Source organism: Haliotis asinina, chromosome 14 (genome assembly GCF_037392515.1).
Source record: "Haliotis asinina isolate JCU_RB_2024 chromosome 14, JCU_Hal_asi_v2, whole genome shotgun sequence".
Classification (NCBI taxonomy): Eukaryota; Metazoa; Mollusca; class Gastropoda; order Lepetellida; family Haliotidae; genus Haliotis; species Haliotis asinina.
In genome coordinates this window covers 50564471-50587977 of record NC_090293.1, presented here as the reverse complement: position 1 = coordinate 50587977, position 23507 = coordinate 50564471, and the positions used below count along the sequence as shown (strand labels likewise).

General features: G+C 42.4%; 1 protein-coding gene across 2 annotated transcripts in view; it reads right to left on the bottom strand.

Annotated features, from left to right (window-relative positions):
• Positions 1–23507, bottom strand: part of LOC137261233 (glycoprotein 3-alpha-L-fucosyltransferase A-like) — a 135534-nt gene that overhangs the window by 26718 nt on the left and 85309 nt on the right. Inside the window, exon 1 of one of the 2 annotated variants that reach the window (XM_067798945.1) lies at positions 312–382. The exons of the other annotated variant lie outside the window; for it this stretch is intronic. The gene's annotated coding sequence lies outside the window, so the exon portion shown is untranslated. Of the gene's footprint in view, positions 1–311; positions 383–23507 lie in introns of those variants that run through there. 2 annotated transcript variants of the gene reach the window in all.

Genomic DNA, 23507 nt, shown 5'->3' with positions numbered 1-23507 from the left:
CTTAGGTGTGACGAGTGAAAGCCTTTACCACTACCGTCGCTATCCTGTATGACGTCTAGATCAACAGCCATTGTTATTTTTAAACCAACAATGATATTATATTTGAATGGCATTACTAGTAAAGCAGATAACTGAAAATTTCAAGAGAATCGTTCACTTCTGGAAAGAAGCACCAAAATTGGCACACATACTTCTTGGGGATTACTCTTTTGAGCAAACCCGTTTGCCACCTAAAAAATCAAGATGGCCGGCATTTTTCAAGATGGCTGCCATTGAATATAAAGAAACAATACACTTCGAAATAAACTCACAGAGAAGGGTCTTATTTGAACGATCTTGGTGCCAAGTCTTACATTTGTGACCATGAAGAATCCAAAATGTGAACCCTGGACTCATTCACTATCTTCCTCGTACCATATATCACTCCCCAAATCCTCTTAGTCTGTGAAGTAAAAGGTTCATGTTACATCTGATTGTTCTAAAATGCCTGGTAATTTATATCGCAGTTGTGTTTGAGGTTTTGTATGTGTAGCCCCCCTCTGGGCAAGACTGCGAATTGCGTGTGTCATGAATCTGAGCGCTGTCCCAAGTCTTACTTGACAACGGCGTTAGTATCTTCACCGAAACGTCGCATTTATTGCAGTAAAGAGTTCCCTATCCATAAAAGCATTGTTCCTATTATTCATCAAACCAGCCTCAAATACCACTCAAGAACAGGTTTTAAAAGTTACGACACAGAGCAATAGTTTGCTTCAGAACCCAATAAAGTAGACTGTTCTGACAGATTTTATAACATTTAATATTCAATGTAAGGCTTATACGTTATACTAACGCATTGATCTGTAAAGTGATTTTTTTTCTGAAATTGAACTTATGTTTTTGTCTGTTTATTAAATATTCAGTAACTTAAAAATATAATACTGCTGAAGATGAAAAGTATTTGCTCGTTGCATTTGAATGAATTGCAGTTGCATAGCAACAAGTACGAAGGCGACTATGTGTGTGTGTGTGTGTGCGTGTGTGTGCGTGTGTGCAAGCGCATGTGTTTGTAGTACTGTTGATATGCTGGTTTAGTGATAGCTCAAAGTGAGTGAGTGAGTTAAGTTTACATTGCTTTTAGCATTTTTCCAGAAATATCGCTACAGGGTACACCAAAAATGGATTTCACAAACTGTCACCACGTGCAGAACCGAACCCGGATCTTCGGCGTGACTAGCGAACCCTATAACCACTAGGCTACCAGAAAAAGTAAACACCCTCCGGCTGTACCATGATAACCGGCTTAAACAGGGCACACTGACTTACCCTTGTTTCATTTCCCTAAGGCCTAGCTTTAAGCATGCAATAACAACTATAATCTTACTACTTTCAGATGTAGTTTCTTCAAGATATGTACGCCGTTTCAAGGGATAAAACATGTTTTTTGTACCCAACGGCTTCATTTCATTTCATTTCCCTATGGCTTAGCTTTAGGCAGGGCAACAACAAGTTCAATGATATTACGTCCTAATGCGACGGAAGGTTGGAACATCTACTCAGGGAGATGGTTAGGGGATCGAACCACCGACCTTTCACTCCCAGGACTGACACGCTATCTACTACACCAAAGAGGAGGGGAGGGGATCGAGCCACCGACCTTCCACTCTCAGGACACACACTGTATCTACTACACCACGGAGGTGGCCGGTTGATCGAACCACCTTCAACTTACGCTGCGCCCTGTCTATCCATGAATCTCACTCATTATATATAATATCATAATCATCATTACATTCTGCACAACGTTATGTTTACGCAATAACATGTATTTTTTTCGGAAATTTTCATTCATCATGGCTATTTTGTTTTCGGGATTTCGTCAGCGAACCTGACCACCCAATGGTCGAATCTCAAGAGTCTTACGGCAAGCATGGATTGCTGAAGGCCAAGCCTAACCCGGATCTCCACGGGTTCGGTGCCCAGAAAAGACGGAAGGATAAAAAGTCCTTGAACGTGCGTTACCTTTGATACTTGTTAACTGATTATTTCGGTCCTCGTTACTCAGTCAAAGACAAACCCACACAGGGAGACTGCAACAGGAGCTATTCCCCGTGTACTACACAATTACATTAGACCCGGAAGGGAGACAGCCCCGCTGACCATGAGTACTGACCACAAACGCCCTAAGTAGAAAGTGTAGATCTAGTGACAAAAGCAAATTTATACCTAAAATCCTGAAGCAGAGGCAGTCACATCCTTCCTTCACTCACGAGCTGAGTGCTGCTTCCCGTTAACAAGGACGCAGTAATAAATCGGAATGAAAATATTCCTGCTCGTGAACGGTGTTTGCTTCCTCGTTTACACAAACACGACAGGGTCACGTGCACACATGGCGTATGTATTGACACAGATACAGATACACATATTTGTCTCGATTAACGACAGTTACATTTAAATTTCGTGACGTAAAATGTCCAAAATGAGATTTCAGTGAGCTAATAGCAAGAATACGTTTTGATGACACGTGTTTGTGATTTGAGGTAAGTGATGAATCAAGTGAATCTAACCATTCCGCCATGAAGGATGGACTGCTTTCAAATGGAGTATCTTCAACATACATTCGCCGCTCCTAGGGATAAATATGTAGGGAAGCGATTCTGCAATGTCTGCTACCTTGAACAAATCCCCCAAACGGAAAGTCTAATTACACCAGTCTTACGTGACAAAAATCGCTCCAAGTCGAAGACGCCATGGAGATAACTCGCAGTCGACTTTTAGAGTGACCTCCCTTTGATTTTGTTATCTCCGCACAGTGTTTAATAGTTACATCCCTGCATGAAGTCTCTGTAAATTGCCAGAAAAGTATGTTTAGGCATGATGAAAGCCTACATTTTAACGGCTTGTCGATTGGCCGACACTACATTGGTGTATAACATGAGAACATTCGTTTTGATGACATTTATGGAAACTGTTAATTTCCTCAAAAGAACTCCTTCAAACATTAAAATGCCGGCTCTATACAAAATTCAGTTGCGTACATGATAGGATACCGTAGTGTGGACACGTATTGTAACAATGGGATCATTTCATAATCGCGGACAATCAGTCTTACCTCATGGGTCAATTGAACCACACGGGAAAAACACCACTCCAGTCGCTAACTCGGCCAGAGGAATGTATCAACTGTCCTGAAACCATAGGTCTACAACACGAAATACTATTGCGTCACGTGACAACTCTGTGTTTTCATGTTCCTGGTTAGAGAGGCGATATGATACATAATCACAAAGGGGTCTGATTGCTTCAAGTGCAGTCATGAACTGAATCCTTGCCCGAGGAAGTACATACTTTTCCGGATCATTGTGACACATGATCGTTTGTTGGTTTGTCGTTTGAGGCTGAACTGGGCGATGTTCAAACCATTGAGCGGTGGTTTATAAATAATGGTGTCTGGACCAGACAATCCCGTGACTGACACGCGCGTCTGGAGACCAACGTGCTTTACGAAAACATCATTTCTAATAAACTGTGAAGTTGAATGTTGAATGTGTTTTCTATACGCCGCACTTAACAGTAATCCAGTTATATGACATTAGTTTGTAAATACATGGGTTAAGACAAATTGGTCGATAAGCTTATCTTGATCCGCACGTATGCCAGCTCATGACACGCAGGGGGATCAAGAGATGAAATCTTACCCGTTTACCCACCCACCCACTGCATCCAGCAGGGATGTGAGAGGTTATATTTGTATGAAGGAGTGAGTGAATTTAGTTTTACACCGCCTTTAGCAATATTCCAGCAATGTCACGGCGGGGAACACCAGAAATGGGCTTCACACATTGTACCCATGTGGAGAATCGAACACGGGTCTTCAGCTTGACGAGTAAACGCTTTAACCCCGAGGCTACCCCACCGGCTTGGGTTTAACCCCGCTTCGAAAAGTACTTAGCTTCGATACAAACCTAAGTTGGGTGAGATGAGGTGAGGTGAGGTGAGGTGAAGTGAGGTGAGATCATACCAATCAAGATTCAATATAATTACATATAGACGTCTGCGCTTGTCTGTCCGTCCGTCAGTACGTCTGTCTGCTTGTACTAGTTGAGATTCCAGCCGGTGCTATGCGACCGAGCTAAGACGGCAATCCCACTAATACACATCGCATTGTCCAACACTGGGCAAGGAAACAAGAAGCAGCATCTGGTAACGACAGTTATTCACTGAATTTCAGAGAAATCTCTCGCCAACTTTCAAATATGTGGGCGATATGACGTTTTTCACGTGCAAGGATACGCGAGTTACCTCCCTTCCATTGTGCCAATCACGGCGAAGCACAGTGCATTTTTGCATTCTTTAAAATACACAGTCATTTTACTTATCGATTAGATTCACTGATACCGACTACATGGGCAGGTGGTACGATAATGAAACGGCCCTATAGGTATCGGATATTAGGCTTTATTAATGCGGGAACATAAATACCTCCGTTAGGGCAGGATATACAAGGATATCACGTTTCTTGATCCAGGGATTTGTTTGTAAATGTGAAAATAATGAAGACTAAGAGTGCATGGTTTTACGCAGCTCTAAGCAATATTCCAGCAATATCACGGCGGGGGACACCTGAATTAGGCGTCACATATTGTACCCATGTGGGTAATGCAGCCGAAGACGAGCGAACGCTTTAACCGCTAGAATAACCGCCCCTTAAAAATAATTTACGGCAGGGAGAATGCTCATTAACGTTTGAGTTTTCAGCCTATTGAATCTAGCAATATTCCGGAAATTCCTCGCACATTGTACATTGTAGGGAATGCCACCCCAGCCTTCGGCGTGACGACTGAATGCTTTAACCACTAAGATATACCGCCTACCAATTAATTAAGAGGATTGAATTAAGAGTGGATAAAGTAAAACTGTAGCAGAGCAAGTAAACTGAGTATTGGTTAATGCCGCACTTAGCAATGTTAAAGCTAAATGACGTCGGTCGGTAAATAATCGCATCTGGACCAGGTAATCCAGTGACTGACACCGTGAGCAACACGATGACAGGTGTGGAGCCTGATCTGCCCCACGAAGATCCGGGTTACTGATCTTCAGTAACTCATGCTGGACACTAATGGGAGCAAGTGATCAGGTTTACTGATTTGGTTGACACATGTCATGGCATCCCAGCTGCGTTGATCATTGTTCAAGCTGTTGATCACTGGATTATCTGGCCCAGACTCAATTATTTACGACCGCCTACAAATAGCTTGAATATTGCCGACATATAAACACATCTTACAACAAGCCTGGGTTCCTGAAGACCTATTCTACCTCGGCTCTTCGGGTCGTAAATTGAAACACGACAAATATTCGAGACACCAGAATGGTTGAACAGAGATTGATAACATGAACACTCCACGTCATCAGAGTCCCACAATCATTGGGCGGAAGCATCATAACCACCTTATGATCAATCATTTCCGGAACGGTGGGTAGCCTAGTGCATGGTTAAAGCGTTCACTCTTCACGCCTAACCCCGGGTTCGATTTCCCACTTGGATACACTGTGTAAAGCTTATTTATGTGTGAAGTCTATTTTTTCTGTCGTGCTATTCATGCGATATTGCTAAAAACGGCGTAAAACCAAACTCATTGACATATTTACACCATGCTCACCAATATGCGAGCCACATGGTGTCAAACAATACAATATTATCCAGTCTCCGCATTGAAACTAGTGGATGATATCATGAACAACGCCCGAGGGTCACAATGACTCGACATCATACTATACGCCATGTCTTCGGCTTTGTGTCCCTCTCCCATAGGTAATACAGCAGAGTAGGCCAAGTCCTACCCGGGTCACCACAGGTGTTCATACCTGCAACCAGTCCTGGGGCACTGTAGAAGCGTCTACACTCCCAGGTGCTAACCCGCACACTGTTAATTGAGCCATTAGTGAGATTTAGAGGAATTAGGGGCATTTTATACTGCCACTGAGCGTTTGATCGAAATTTTCGTCATCAACGTCATCAACGCAGCACACGACGTCATCAGCATGGCCACGGTCTCTGTCATGGTTGTGGAACCCTTGAAGAACCGGATTAGCATTGGTCCTCTGAGATTCATGTATCTTGGTAGTGTTCGAAATACTTACGAGCCCACCAACCAATTCCTGGTTGTCTTGTGATCGGACCAGCACAAAATATCACAAGCAAGCTCCTCTGGCTTGTTGATTTTACTTGCTTATTACTTATATAATTTCATTTTAAAAAAAATCCCCCCCACACACAGACTCCAGAATTTCTTTCGAGTGTATAATATTCAGACTTGAGAGTGAAATAGATAAAATACAACAACATATATGCTCTCTTTAAGAATTTATAGACAACTTCGGGGTTTATGAAACTTGAGGAGGGCTCATTAGATACCATGATTCCATGCAACAAACGGGAAAGGGGTGCTGGTATCAATCACTAGATTGTCTCGTCCATATCAAATTATTTACGCTATTTACAGACCGCTCACGGAGCTTGTCCTTGAAATGGGCCACCTAACGGCCGCGCCAAGTAACGATGTAAACACACAATCGGTATTAGGGCCCGAATGACCTCGCGTGTCAAGGTCAAGGCGGAGATTAGAGGAGGCTGCTAATTAAGACCAACAGACACAATCGTGCTTATTAGACGCGAGGGGGATCCGGTCTAAGAGAGCAGCTACGTGATTAATCACAGTCCTTTCGCTAGACTTATCATTCAGAAACAAAACTAAAGAGGATGAAGGGACACCAATTCATCACAACAAAACAGGTCTAAACAAGAACTCCATGTTTCCAAGCAGGTTACAACAATATGCTTTTTGTCACCCAGTTCTGAACCACATTATTTTCCCATACTGCCTAGCCCTCCCTACAATGCTAGAGGGCTAACTGAAGCAAGTTTAGATCTTCAGGTTCTGATGTCCCTCATCACTGGTACCCCTTTTAAATATAAACTGATTTATTTGTTCCTATTGAAATAAGCTATATGCCGAGAGCGTTAGTCTATATTAAGATGATTCATTGTAGTGCACTGGGGAGTTTATATCAACTCGTAATATATTTTCTTTTCTACTTCACCCATATACAAAATAATGGATGATATTTGTCTTTAAGAAAAGCTGAATGTGACAAATGTAAAACAAAGCATTACACTAACAAAACATTTAGCAAAACACACTAATGTACTTGTTCCAAAACAGACATTTCTTCATTCGTGCTGTTGATTTGATTTATGTTGATCGAGCCCTTCCTCGACATTTAGCTCAAGATATTTTCAAAAATATATATTCCATATTCATGGAACTAAAAACCTGCGGCGTGGGTTATGTTTGTGCATAACCAATTCTGAAATAATTTCATATGATTCATATAAGTTCATATTCATGATTGTGGAGTTACATTGCAAATGTAATCCCGGATTAGAATATTCCTTGTAAACATGTTCTTAAGAGGCGAGTAACGGGATTGGGTGGGCAGGATCGCGGTTGAAGCAAGGCGGTGATCTATGTTCATAACGTCAATCACGGGGTTGTCTGGTCCAGGTTTGATTTAATTGCAGACCGATGCCTACCGTTATGGTGTGTGGTCGTAAGCATAGAGCTCAAGTAAAAAAAAACCCAGCTAAACAGCGCTTGGATGGGGGTAACCGTGTTTGTCACCTTGACTGCTGAAAGGTTCCAGGACTTCAGACCTGCCCCACAATGAAGCATGGGTGATACACGTGGTCTCACCTTAAGCAAGCTAGGTTGTTCAAAACTGCCACTGATCACCTCGAAGAAAATGGGTACCCGGTGTATACGTCATGAGGCAATTACGTTTCAGCGCTCCACGGGTAGCTTGGGTTACACGGGTTAGTAATAACCAGAATGTAACGCGTTTTGGACATGTCCCTCAGTAATGTGAACTAACGCTTTATAAATATCCTTATTATCATTAATACCGCTGGAATATTGTCGAGGTAATAACTGCGTGAAATAAACAAACAACACTAATCTCAAGGAAATATCAAAATTAAACAGAAACACAATGGTAGTTATGTACTTACAAATAGTATAGGCTGACACGACGCTCGACCTGTTTAAGATAGCAGCAGCTTTGAGGCAAAGCTTTGAGGTAACCAGCGTTCATGTTCAAACAAAGGCGGAATCGCCCAACATCTTCATCTGCTGTGAATGGCAACTTATCTCTCTTCCAAGTCAACGCAAAGTATCTCTGTCACGTTCGGGTACTGGTTAGCATGGCAGTCAGCGGATCGGGGGACTAAACCAATACAGGTGATATGTAGCGCCGGGAAGTAGCTATTTACCTGGTACATGTCACACCGATTGCGACAGTAACCACGTGTTGTGTCACCTGTTGCGGCCGATGACGGAAGTCTTGTTTGAAATAGACATGCAGCTATGTGAAATTGATGATGTCTTGTTTAGCGGGATGTAGCGCTTTATCCGATTACCTTTGAAACGTAAATAGCTGTTACCGCTGCAGGTGCATGAAGGTGGGGAGTTACAGTGTGCATGTCGGACTGCATTTACTCGTCTTGAGTGCGTGAATGGGTGAGTGAGTGAGTGCGTGGTTGGATGAGAGGGTTTGAGTGCGTGAGAGAGTGAGTGAGTGAGTGAGTAAGTGAGTGAGTAAATGAGTAAGTGAGTGATGTATTACCGGTTTCAATAGTATATACTCCATTCAGGAAACTTCCCATGAGTGACTGAGTTAGAGAATGAGATATTGCCGGTTTCAAGTGTGTTCACACTTAGTAAATATTGACATTATCACACAAATACATTAATCCGACATTCACGTTAATCCCACTTGTTTCTCTGCAGACACAAGTGTCGGATAAACGAGAGCTGTAGTCCAGTCAGGAAACTCCATATCGAAATCGACTGTTTTCAGAAACGTATATAATGACGACGACGACGGCGATGATGATGATGATGATGATGATGATGATGATGATGATGATGATGATGAAGGAGAATCTACACACTACTACATCTGCTTAAGTGAACCAGTGTGTCCTATTTTGAGGGGCGGTTTAGTAACAAATAGCCCAGCTAGCACAGAAACGTTATGAAAATGTTTTAAAAAACGTTTCCGCATGGGTTTACAAAGGTTCAAAAACATTTTTAAAATCTAATTTGGTGGAGTTATTTTACGTTTTAAAAATGTTTTGACGAAACGTTGGCGGGAAACATTGTACACCTTCTAAAAACATTTTAGAAAAGCTTTTCGATAGGCTATCCAGTATCCATACCGTCGCAGAAACGTTTGTGTTGAACCCTCTTGCGATTGTAGAGATATGAGAAACGATATCATCTTCTGATATCATTGCAAGGCTGGTTTATCCACACTAGTTGCTTTGAATCCCGTCCAATAAATACACACACGTAAGTAGACTTGTTAATCATGAAATCCGTTATTATTAGTGACAATGAAAACAAAACAATGACATGTTTTAAAGAATACTTCATTTCATCAATGGAAAATAATCAGCAATCTTTGTCATCGGGCTCTTCCTATGTCTGTGTTTTCTTCTGAAATAAACACAAGAAATTCTATAAACGCTTCTGTATCGTGAAACTAGGCTGAAGAATACAAATACCCACAAATAATTACCGAAAACGTACAAGATAAACACAGATCAATCATCCTCATCGGACCATAATCATATACAAAAAGGAAATTATTACCAACCAAATAAAAACAGTTTGTCAAATCGTGCACGTGATTGCGTCTGATTATATTGAATGATATTTCCCCCAAATACGGGCATCATTTACATAAGGACGTTGGTTTTCGGAATAGTTTTACGGAACTGAATATTGTGTATTTCTCACACTTGTCACAAGCCATAAATGATCAGTTGCCTTTAAATGGCAGGTTGAACTGTTATTTAAAGTATTTCTTCATAACACATCTTCATCTCTTGCTTAAAAGTCGCATATTATATTTACTGAGTGGGTGACATTTGTAGTGAGCAATCATGGTCTGGTTGTTACGGAAGTGACGTTTGTTGATGCCAGAAAATAACGAACTGGAGTCACCGACTCAAATGTAAAATTATCCCCCGATTCCCTGTACATCGCTGATAAGCAAGAGTGTCTACGTGACAAATATTGTGTCTGCAGACTGGATACGAGATAGAAGAAAGGACAATTCCTGTATCTGAAAACATGTTTACACTTAAGTCATTTCATAAATGGTAATATTATAGTTAGATTAATAATCGTCGTTTCCCTGATTTCACCATGCACTCTACATTGTATTACTTGCAAACCCAGACACACTGTGACAGAGTTCGGATATGAACGTGCATTATTAATTTACCGCTCTGCAAACCTATAAAATCAAACTATTGACTTTGATCTCGTGAACATCGATACTCATACAGTAAACACTCATTCTAACGCTATGCCACAAAGAATTAAATGTCACAAGAAATATCTATCACACATATGCTGAGAAAACATGATAAGAATACACAGTTACAAACAAAGGATGAACGATCACAAGGCAACATATAGAATGTGGCTGAAAAACAATAATGTGAATATACATACCTCCTTTTAAAACACTGTCGTCTTGTCACAAGAATAAAATGTACTGTCTTCTACATTCAGAAATGTTAAGGAACTTCCCGCCTGCTGTGGACAAAGTCCACTTTTGAATACACGGGTATTTGGGAATCTGAGAACATTCCTGAGAGTTGGTGCCGATACCAGAGACAGAAAGCGTTCACGCGGAGATGGCACCGCAGGTAACGGGGCGTTATATTTACAAACCAATGCTGGACCTATAGTAAACAGTATAGTACAAAAATAAGTGATATTAATGAAACACATTACATACTATTTCTCTTGACAAAATGTTCACCACAATTTTTATATTTTTTTCACTGCTATCTTTTGTACAGGTATAATTTCATAACCAGTATTTCAAGTTAATATACATTCCTGCAGTCAGTGGAGATTTTTTATCACAATTAATTATCTCAAAATGTTTCACTAACGATTTTATAACATTGTGATATGGTTCCAATTAATGGTTTTAATAACGTTACCGGAAACGTTTCCCTAACGTTTCAAAATAACTTTTGAAAAATCGCTTTAGAATTATTATTAAAACGTTTCCATGAAACGTTTCACTCGAGAAACAAGCAAACGTTTTATAAACGTTTCAGCTGGGACGTTTGTATTACGTGGCAAAAGTGTCTTTAGGAATAAGTGTGGAGGATTAATATAAATAGGCAGAACGGTTTTGCGAAAATGTGTGATTTTATTGATGCACATGTATTGATTAATACCGATTAATAGATTAACCAGGATCTATTTTCATCTAATTCCAGTTAAATGGTATGCATGTTTAAACAAATCATGTCATTAATCCCACAGAACATAATGTCTTCATGAATGAGTGAGGAGAACACATAGATCTGATCCGAATTTTCCACATTTATAACACAACAGATATATCTCCATTGGCAACATTGGAGGAATGATTAACTTTAAACGTCACATCGGTTCAGGCTAATAGTTTCAGTAGAGAAAATTCATTTCTCAGGTTTAATCCGCATACGTGTTCGTTTTCAAATTCAGTTTAACGCCCTTTAATCTACAGGTAACCAAGTTGAAATCTCTAAGTTCATTTCGTAAATTGAAACTTCTGGGTCAAATCACAATGCACGATGTTAAATTACCGTGACCAAATTCCATGTGCCAATCTGTCAAATGCTTCTCCGTAACTTACTCCAAACAATCAGTGATTTTGAGCAACAAGCTAGGTTGTTAGGATACTGAGCTAGTCTAAATAGCTCGACCATGAATGATACGAACCTCTTCATCGACTGTAAATGCATTATATTGTCATCTGGGAGACAAAAGCGGAACTCTGGTACACCTTAATTCACTTAACATGGAAAAGTAATTTTCGAAACGATCTTCAACACAGTGCTATTCACCATTATACTTAAGGCAACGCGATCGGCTAGTGGAGTTGGTGTCCATTGTTTGTTAATCGACCAGTATGTTACTCAGTGTTTTAATGGACAAACACTTCGGTTAATTCTAAAAGCTCTGTCAAGCCAGGAGGTAGATCTATGGATAACCAGTAGGGTTAAAAGCGTTAAACCGCGAAGGTTAATGGCACCATCTGGCTCCTGTGTCGAGTGAGGATATAGCAACAATGGATTCGTGACAAGCCGAATACCGTTACGGAAAGGCACGAGTGGTGACGCATGTACGCAAATGGAAACCCCGTACACCGGATATTGTTTTGAAAATTAACTAGTGAGTGGTAGAAAGGGTAAATATGTCACATGTGTTATCATTCAAAAACAGAACAGAACTTCGCCCTGCGACAAAGAGCACTTTCAGCCTGGTTCCCTGTAGGTCTGTTGCGCCTGCGCTACACTTCAAGACTCAGTGGCGGAGCGTAGCGCAGCGTAGGCGCAACAGACCAAGGGAACCAGGTGAGCACACTGTGAAACAAGTCATTGGACTGACGTAATGACGCTGTTCCATTTACCACCCCATCCCAAATCTTTAGGTCAAGGTTGACTGAGTTGAGTTTTACCCGCACCCAGCAATAGTTACAGCTTGATGTCGGTAGCACTAAATAAATGAGTCTGGACCAGAGATTCCAGTGATCAAACTTATGAGCATCGATTTACGCATTTGGGATACGATGGCGTGTCAACCAAGTCAGCCAACCTGACCATTACCCGCCTCTGACGACAGGCATGTTTTACTGAGAAAAAAATGTAACCCGGATGTTCGTGGATGCGACTGACCTGATCAGGGGATCAGATCAGATTGGACAGTCCAATGATCAACATTATGAGCAATCGATCTGCGCATTTAAGATGCGATGACATGGATCAGTGGTACGGATCTTCACGGGTATGGAAACATTAATGAATAATCATGATAATATGAAAGAAAATTATGACAGAATGTGAAGAAATAGTGATATAACAAATTACTGAAATTCTTAAAGCAACAGTTCACAATCTGGCCTCCGATGAAGTTTTGAAAAAAAAATTGTTGGGTAAATATAACAATTCGTCTCAACAACCACCCTCTGTTCTCCGATACAACTGAAAGTAATGATCCACCAACAGTCAAGCCGCAAGGAATCTAACCGTGGCAGGCAACGCTTCAGTTATTATTTGCTTGTTTGTATGTATACTATTTTGGGTCACATTCAACAATATAACATCTTGGGCTAAGTCATCCTGAAACGGACACTGCTCTGGTCATATCTCAACCGCAAGCATCAAATCCAGCAATGAGGACACCGTGATTGATCCAACATGTCCACCAGAACATCGACCTATTGGACAAATCAAGATCGCACTCTCGATCCACACTTATCCACCCGAACATCTACCCATCTGAAAACTCATGACCCCACAACTTATCCTAAGGACACCTCCTCACCATCAGGACACTGGTCTCGATCCAGCTTTTGTGGTAGCTGGACACCGCCCTCGATTGTTCTCACCAGTGAGGACACTGCTCTCGATCCAGTTTATCCACCAAGACAACGCTCTCGCCTAATCTCACCAACCAAGAATACTCTCTCGACCTAACTTAATATCCGACAGGACAAGTTAGGTTGAGAGACATTTAATTCAAGAAGACACAGCTCTCGACCTATCTCACAAATCCTCCCTCCACTCACAACATAAGAGAACGTCGCCATCGAACTTCCTCACCAATCAAGAAACTTCTCTTGACACCTCATCCACAAGAACACCGCCACTGAATTATCTCGCCAATAAAGACACCTCTCTCTCCACACCTCATTCAAAAGAGCACCGCCTTCGACCGTTTTTTACCAATCAAAACATCTCCCTCGACTCACCTCATCCATCAGAACACCCCCATCGATCTATCTTACCAATCAAGACACCTCCTCTCTCAACTCACCTTATCCACCAGAACACCGCCATCGAAACATCTCACCAATTAAGACACCTCTCTCTCCACACCTCAACCACATGAACACCGCCTTCGATCTGTCTTACCAATCACGACACATCCCATGACTCACCTCATCCATCAGAACACCGGCAACGATCTGTCTCCCCAATCAGGACACCTCTCTCTCAACTCACCTCATCCATCAGAACACCGGCAACGAACCATCTCACCAATCAGGACACCTCTCTCTCAACTCACCTCATCCATCAGAACACCGGCAACGATCTATCTCCCCAATCAGGACACCTCTCTCTCCACACCTCAACCACATGAACACCGCCTTCGATCTTTCTTACCAATCAAGACACATCCCATGACTCACTTCATCCATCAGAACACCGGCAACGATCTATCTCCCCAATCAGGACACCTCCTCTCTCGCCACACCTCACTGACAAGAACACCGCCATCGATCTATCTCACCAATCAAGACACCTCTCTCGACTTACCTTATCCACTAGAACACCGTCATCGATTTATCAGGATTTGTCAGAACACCTCTTTCGACGCATTCTATCCACCAGAACATCGCCTTCGACCCAAATGACCAATCAGCACTCACCTGTTAGAACACAATGTTCGATCCAGTCCATCCACTACTGACTGACAATGTACAATGAGGATGGTAGTGAATTATCCCATAACCTTAACCGTCCTTAACCTGACCGAATATCATCATACACCGTACAGACAATAAGTTTTCATCACAGCCCTTCATGATCGGTAAATGACCACAGGCCAGGGTCCACTTGCACAAAGCAATCTTAGCGCTATGACTATCTTAAGCCTATGTTGAAGAATGGGAGTGACAGTCATTGTAGCGCTAAGACCGTTTCGTGCAAGTCAGCCCTGGTCTTGTCCCACATATGTTTGTAAACACTTCGTTTGTACTACACATGTAACGTGACACCCTGGTCCAGACTCAACACCAGCAACCGCTTCCTCATCCACAAAAACATCACGTGTGCCAGACACCAGACAATTTAGCCGACTTTTGACAGTCCCATCTAGCTCACGTGTTCTCGTACACCACGAGACCGTCAGGTAGCCTTGTGTTTGAAACGTTGGCTCGTCATTTTGAAAACCCGGCTTCATTTTGCCGAATATATAAATTAAAGCACGGTCGGAAATAGGAAAAACGCTTTTTTTGCATTTATTTATACAATATATGTAGTTAATATGTAAAAGTATGAAATAGCTGTGGAACTAAGCGCGGTCTGGCTACAGTCTCAGTGGCAGGGAGATAGGAAACATAATGAGAGGACTTTGCTGAGGACAGTTTAGTGCAGAAATGAGTAACGTGTTTTTTTCAGTTCAGCGCGACATATTTGCAACAGACCATGGCTTTATGCAAACTAGTGTGCAATGATATTGTGTCACAAAAGACACTTTTTAAATGTCCACTTTGAAATTAAACTTACCTTCATTATAAAACGTAAACAGTATCAATTTTCATGCTGAAACTATTAGAATGGAGTATCACTATCACTATAAAGAAACAGGAGGGGTCGTCTCAAAAGTAAAATCAGGACGGGTGCATCCGACGATGGTAGGGTCGAGCTGGCGGATAATGATATCAGTTGAGATAAGATAATCCTTTACGGGAATTAAACTGGGGAAGAAAACGGCATGTCTTCACAATTTACAAATTACATCCAGTCATGTCGATCATCGGGTGGCTATGCCACTTATATATTTTGAGACGTTTAATTTGATGGTTGATTTAAGCTTTTCTATGAGCACCATGATCTTTTATTCATCTCAACATAAACTTTATGAAAGTGGGATCGATACGAAAGATGTTAATCAAAGAATGAGGCATCTCCAATACACATCAAGAATCAGAAAGTATAAATATGTTTCAGATGGCCCTTTGTGTCCGCAGGCAGCACGTGCATATCATGCCAGGTGAGTCGACGTTCCGTCATCATTCCAAGTTAAGCGACCTAAATGCCATCTATATTTGATCTATTGTTTTCAGCGGCTAGTTTTTTTTTCTGAACTTTGCCTGACATCACGAGTAAACATACTTTTCTGGATATCCTATGACGCACCCCGCCGACCGCCCAGTTAGTCCGATGTGGGTTATGTCGACATATGCTTTTTGCAATAGTGTACATTTTAGGGATACAGAGCAACAGCCTAAATCAGTCTTTTTTTCATTTCAGACAGTACTTTAGTCAGGAAGACTTTATTGAAATCCCCTTCGTGAATTTGTATTGTTGGTAGCGACGTATAACATATTCTTTCACTCATTTACACAAGCACGCTTCCATAAATAACAGTATCTATGTGAATAGCCTTGTGTGACTTAAATGGGTGGGTTTATTTAATGTCAAAGACGCGTGGCATGTCACTACTGCGTCAGCTATCCTGATCCCTGAAGATCAGAGGTAGAATTGATCCTCAGTAACCCGTAATAGGCGACTAAAGGGATCGTGTGGTTAGATTCGCTGACTTGGCTGACATATGTCGTCGTATACCAAATGGCAGATCTGACCACTGGATTGTCTGGTCCAGACTCGGTTATTTACAGACCGTCGCCATATAGGTGGAATATTGCTATGTGTGCCGTAAAACTAAACTCATTCAATCCATCGGACTGTAATGCACACGACTTCAGTGAACTGTTTGCATATTATGTACATCATAGCAACAGCCAGTTCCCGGAGCTCTACAGCAACGCTGCAAGAGGTCACAGGTCACGACAGCGATAGGCAGGCACAGCAATACTTGAGTTGACGCAGAACCGACCAGAGGACCTTGTAGTGCGATCGAATGACAGTTATGTTTACAACCAAGTGATATCTTGTCTCCCCAGGCTTAAATCTTAGTTTTCTTTATTTGTCGTTCGGAGTTCTGCTTCATTTCAACAATCATGTGACTGGTAGTGAGTAGTGAGTGGTGAGTGAGTATGATTTTACGCCACCTATCACAATATCATGGCGTTGGGCACCAGAAATAGGCTTTACACATATACTACCGACAGAAAATAAGGGAACCAAGAAATTGAATGTAGATGACTTTGACTGTGACAGAGTCCGTTATCGTGGCATGTCTCCCAAACGCAACATCCAATGACAATGGAATTTCGCATAATGCATGCCCAGCACGTGCTACACGTGCATACAGAAGTTAACTCATGTAAATGTACTGGAGAAGTCGCAATCACTAATGCAATAGAGTTTGACACTTTCTGACAGAAATGCCCCCGAAGCAGAGGGGGGGGGGGGGTGGGGGGGTGGGGGGGGGGGGGGAGGACCATCATTATGTGAAGTTGCCCGGCAGATGGGTAAATCAAAAAGTGTAATTTCACGCCCAACCGGGTGGGGTTGCAACGAGACCTGGGCGTGGTAGACCAAAATCAACGACACCACGACAGGATCGTCTCATTACGTTAATTGCTCTACGCGATAGGTTTAAATCGGCCTCTGCCATCAATAGAGAATTCCGCACACTCACTGGAAGACGCATTTCAAACTCAACCGTTAAAAACCGACTCTATCAAACTCGTCTGAAAGCAAGACGGCCTTTTAAGGGTGTCACCCTTTCAGCTCACCATAAGCGCCAAAGATTGGCATGGGCTAGGCAGCATCAGGGACGGGCTATGCGCCACTGGCGTTACACCATGTTCTCTGATGAGTCAAGGTTTTGCCTACGATTCACAGATGGCAGAAAACGTTGTTGGCGTCGGAGCGGGGAGCGATATGCCAGAGCAGCAATTCTTGACCATGATCGATATGGAGGTGGTAGTGTCATGGTGTGGGGTGGGATTACACATGACAGACGATCAGATTTGGTCATCATTAACGGAGCCATGACTGGTCTGCGATACGTTGATCAAATATTGCGTCCTGTTGTGGCTCCATTGGCTAGAGTTATCGGCCGAAATTTTGTATTCCAAGATGATAATGCCAGACCACATCGGGCCCGAATTGTCTCCGCTTATCTCCGACAAGAAGGTATCCAGACATTGGACTGGCCCTCTAAGTCCCCAGACCTGTCCCCAATTGAACATCTCTGGGACGTTCTTGGTCGAAGGGTGTACGCCAGGGACCCAGGACCCGCCAACCTGGCCCAGCTTGGTGCAGCTCTCCGAGAGGAATGGCGGGCAATACCACGGGCAACCATCCGGAAATTGATTAACAGCATGCCATCAAGGTGCCGTGAATGTGTTGCCCAACATGGTGGACACACCAGATATTGAACTTGACGCCTAAAATTGATTTAGTGGATATTTAAAGCAGTTTCAAATTCGCTATTATTTCATTAGTTCCCTTATTTCTTGTCGGTAGTATAGTAGGGGAATCAAACTTGGATCTTCGGTGTAACGAGCTGACGCTTGCACCACTAAGCTATAGACAGCCTAAACTGGTATATTGATGAGAACACACGCAGGCTGTTAGGCGTAGTTTTCGTTACATAGTAATCACGAAGCCAATTTTATCAAACAATCAAAACCACATATACCAACAATCAAAAACACATATACCAACAATCACAAACACATATACCAGGTAGATTTCAACTCAGTCGTAAACCTTTCCAAGACGTATGGAACGATGATACATGTCATGCCATCAACACGGTCATACACGTCATGCTATCGACAAGCAGAAACATGTCATGTTCTCAAGATGGTGCACGTCATGCTATCAACAAGATGATGTACGTCGTGCTATCAACAAGTTGACAAACGCCATGATATCAAGTTGTTACATGTCATGCTATAACCAATGTCATACATGCCAAGCTGTCAAGCTGATACACGCCATGCTATAAACAAGCAGATATACATCATGCTATCAAGCTGACACACTTCATGCTGTAAACGAGGTGATATATGTCATGCTATTAACATCATTCTATCAACAAGGTGCTAACGCCATGATATAAACAAGCAGATACACGCCATGCTATAAACAATGTCATACACGCCGTGCTGTCAACAATATGATACACGGCAAACTGTCAAGCTGATACACCTCATGTTATCACCAATGTGATACACGTCATGCTATTACCAAGGTCATACACGTCATGCTATAAACAAGCATATACGCGTCATACAAGTCATACTGTCAACAACATACTGCTAACAACACAAGTCGTGCTATCGTGAAAGTGATACACGTCATGATATCACACACGTCATGCTATCAACAAGGTGATACACATCATGCTATCAGTCTGATGCACGTCATGCTATCAGGAAGTTAATGCAAGTCATGCTATCAAGCTGATACAAGTCATGCCGTCAAGTTGATACAAGTCATGCTATCAAGCTGACACACATCATGCTATCAACAAGCAGATACGCGTCATGCTAACAAGCAGACACAAGTCGTTCTATCAGGAAAGTAATACACGTCATGATATCAACAAGGAGATGCACGCCATGCTATCAACAAGCAGATACACGCCATGCTGTAAACAAGTTGATACGTCATGCTGTCAACCAGCTGACACATGTCACGACATCAACATACAACACGTGCTCGAAGAGTTCCATTAATCGATTTTAATGTGGTCTTTCGTTGGACCTATCTGTACGTGCTGACCACAATGTATTTCAAGATGGAAGACGCCAACAGATACTCATTGGATCTGATGGAGTACATTTTCCTGACTGTGTCAATAACCACTTTCGTCAACACACAGTAAACATGCAAGTTTACATCTATATCCATTCCGTTCCTTCCAGTGGGAAGAGCCAGAGCGACGCCTCTCCCTAATAACTCTTCCCAGTATTCTAGACCGCGCAGCATATTCCTGTGTTTCCAATGATACCGAACTGTTTGTTTCGGAGTTGATCGCGGATAATATCAATATTCTATTAAACCAAGTAATCCCCTCACGAAAATCCAGTCAGAATTCTTCTCAACACAAACAATAACATCAGAAGTTAGAACTCTCCGAATGCTCCGAAGTCCTTTTGAAATCTAATTTGGCAGAACCTCTTCTGTTAACCTATAGGCAGAGTCTGTCATTTACGGGAGAGTCCTTGGATGGGTGACCGTGCTTGGGTGCTTGAGTGTTTCCAGTAATTCAATTCTGCCGCACAACGCAGCACATGTCATACATGTAGTTTCACCTTAGGCAAGTGAGTTTTTTTCAACCAACAGAAAATGGGTACCCGATGGGATAAATAATGTGGCTACAATCTTCTAAGGCCTAACAAGCGGCTTAGGCTATCCGGGGCAATAATGAACTGTGACTTGTATACACTTAAAGCATGACCCTCAGTCATGTCGACGAGGTGGTCTAAAGGTCCTGTTACTATTAATGTATTCTGCTGGAATCCCTTAAAATGTACCTAGAGACACAATTATTGGCTTTAACACACTATCTCCAACTTGGCGAGACGAACGCCGTAACAACCGTGAGGCGATCAACGACGCCTTGACAGACACATCTTTCTCCGTCACCACTGGCAAGATGATGGCACAGTTGTCGTTATCTGACCAACGTTGCCAACGTCCGGGGTGTTAGTTACAACTCACATCCCGGGGCAACGACAACTGGATATATTCGTACACGACTGACATGCTGACAGCTATAGCTTCTACCCTGATTCAGACCCAAATGACCCAAATTCTCGCTCAAGGCCAAACCAAATCCAAACCGAGTGAGCAGTCTTAATCAACAAAGTGAATAAGTGAGTTGGGTTTTAACCCGCTTTTAGCGATATGCCATCATTGCGAACACTAGGAATTGGCTTCACATTTTGTACCTATGTGAGGGCTCGAACCCCAACCTTCGGGATGACCAGCGCACCCTTGAACAACTAGCCCACATCACCACCACAAATGAAAGCATTAAGCCTATTTTTATTAGTATGTTGTTGCGTTTCTCATCTCCAAAACCCGCAAAATTGCGGACAAAAGGAAATCCAAACAAAAGTAAAAATGTTTAAAAACAAAAACTCTTTTCAGAAAACCATATAACTTTATATCACAGTGGGGGACACCAGAAATAGGCATTACACATTGTAACCATATGGAGAATCGAACCCGGGCCTTCGACGTTATAGAATGTCCATTTTTGTTCCACGGCCACCAATTTCCCAGACGAAGGCCTGTAAAAGATCGAATCTTGACCAGACAATCATCTGATTGACATCATGAGTAAGTTCGATACGATGTCATGTATCAGCCTAGTCAGTGAGCCTAGTTAATCACCTGTAATGGCAACCATAGTTTCCTAAACACCGATTCCAACACGTTCGAATTTTCACGGGTATAGTGACCAAATTCGTAGACCAGTGACAAGTATAGGCACATAACTCAAAGCCTCGCCGACTTCTAGCCTAGCCTGTTGGCAGTTTCTGGGCATATACAGTTGCTAGCTAATGTTCAGTTATCCAAAAAGTGAGTCAGTGCTGGAACTAACTGCCATGGCAACAAGGCATGAATATTAATTAACTTACAACAAGCAAGTCTGTTTTCAGCGAAGGTCCAAAGGACGACTGCATGGCTACGACGGGTAAGCGAAGGCAGTGTAAGGTAGAAGGAAATGATGACAATTTGTGAGTGAGTTTAGTTTTACGTAGCGTATAGCAATATTCCAGCAAAATCACGACTGAGGACATCAGAGATGGACTTCACTCACTGTGCCCATGTGGGGAATCGAACCCTGGTCTTCGGCGTAACGGATGAACGCTTTAACCACCCATCGCTCAAATCAGTTGTGAGCAGCAATAGATAGCAACAATTGGCTAGCCGACTGGATGAATCAACAAACACAGATAGATAGATAGATAGATAGATAGAGAGATAGATAGATAGATAGATAGATAGATAGACAGACACAGACAGACAGACAGATAAATAGATAATATCACGCTATATCACAGCGACAACGAATCACTGATCAAGAGAGGTATTCCAATACCGTATGTCACCATGACATGCAAACTGGTTCAAAATCTATCGGATTGACACACTAAACTGGTTCAATACGCCATGGGTTAGTTCTGATCGGAGTGATACACCAAACTGGTTCAATACGTCATGGGTTACTTCTGATCGGAGTGACACACTAAACTGGTTCAATACGCCATGGGTTACTTCTGATCGGAGTGACACACTAAACTGGTTCAATACGCCATGGGTTACTTCTGACCACAGTGACACACTAAACTGGTTCAATACGCCATGTGTTACTTCTGATCGGAGTGACACACTAAACTGGCTCAATACGCCATGGGTTACTTCTGACCAGAGTGACACACTAAACTGGTTCAATACGCCATGGGTTACTTCTGACCAGAGTGACACACTAAACTGGTTCAATACGCCATGTGTTACTTCTGATGGGAGTGACACACTAAACTGGTTCAATACGCCATGGGTTACTTCTGATCGGAGTGACACACTAAACTGGTTCAATACGCCATGGGTTACTTCTGACCACAGTGACACACTAAACTGGTCCTATACGCCATGTGTTACTTCTGATCGGAGTGACACACTAAACTGGCTCAATACGCCATGGGTTACTTCTGACCAGAGTGACACACTAAACTGGTTCAATACACCATGGGTTACTTCTGATCGGAGTGACACACTAAACTGGTTCAATACGCCATGTGTTACTACTGATCGGAGTGACACACTAAACCGTTTCAATCCGCCATGTGTTACTTCTGACCAGAGTGACACACTAAAATGGTTCAATACGCCATGTGTTACTAATGACCAGAGTGACACACTAAACTGGTTCAATCCGCCATGGGTTACTGCTGACCAGAGTGACACACTAAACTGGTTCAATCCGCCATGTATTACTTCTGACCAGAGTGACACACTAAACTGGTTCAATACGCCATGTGTTACTACTGATCGGAGTGACACACTAAACCGTTTCAATCAGCCATGTGTTACTTCTGACCAGAGTGACACACTAAACTGGTTCAATACGCCATGTGTTACTGCTGACCAGAGTGACACACTAAACTGGTTCAATCCGCCATGTATTACTTCTGACCAGAGTGACACACTAAACTGGTTCAATACGCCAAGGGTTATTTCTGATCGGAGTGACACACTAAACTGGTTCAATACGCCATGTGTTACTTCTGATCGGAGTGACATGTTAAACTGGTTCAATCCGCCATGTATGACTTCTGACCAGAGTGACACACTAAACTGGTTCAATACGCCATGTGTTACTTCTGATCGGAGTGACATGCTAAACTGGCTCAATACGCCATGTGTTACTGCTGATCGGAGTGACACACTAAACTGGCTCAATACACCATGGGTTACTTCTGACCACAGTGACACACTAAACTGGTTCAATGCGCCATGTGTTACTTCTGATCGGAGTGACACACTAAACTGGCTCAATACGCCATGGGTTACTTCTGACCAGAGTGACACACTAAACTGGTTCAATACGCCATGGGTTACTTCTGACCATAGTGACACAATAAACTGGTTCAATACGCCATGTGTTACTTCTGATCGGAGTGACACACTAAACTGGTTCAATACGCCATGGGTTACTTCTGACCAG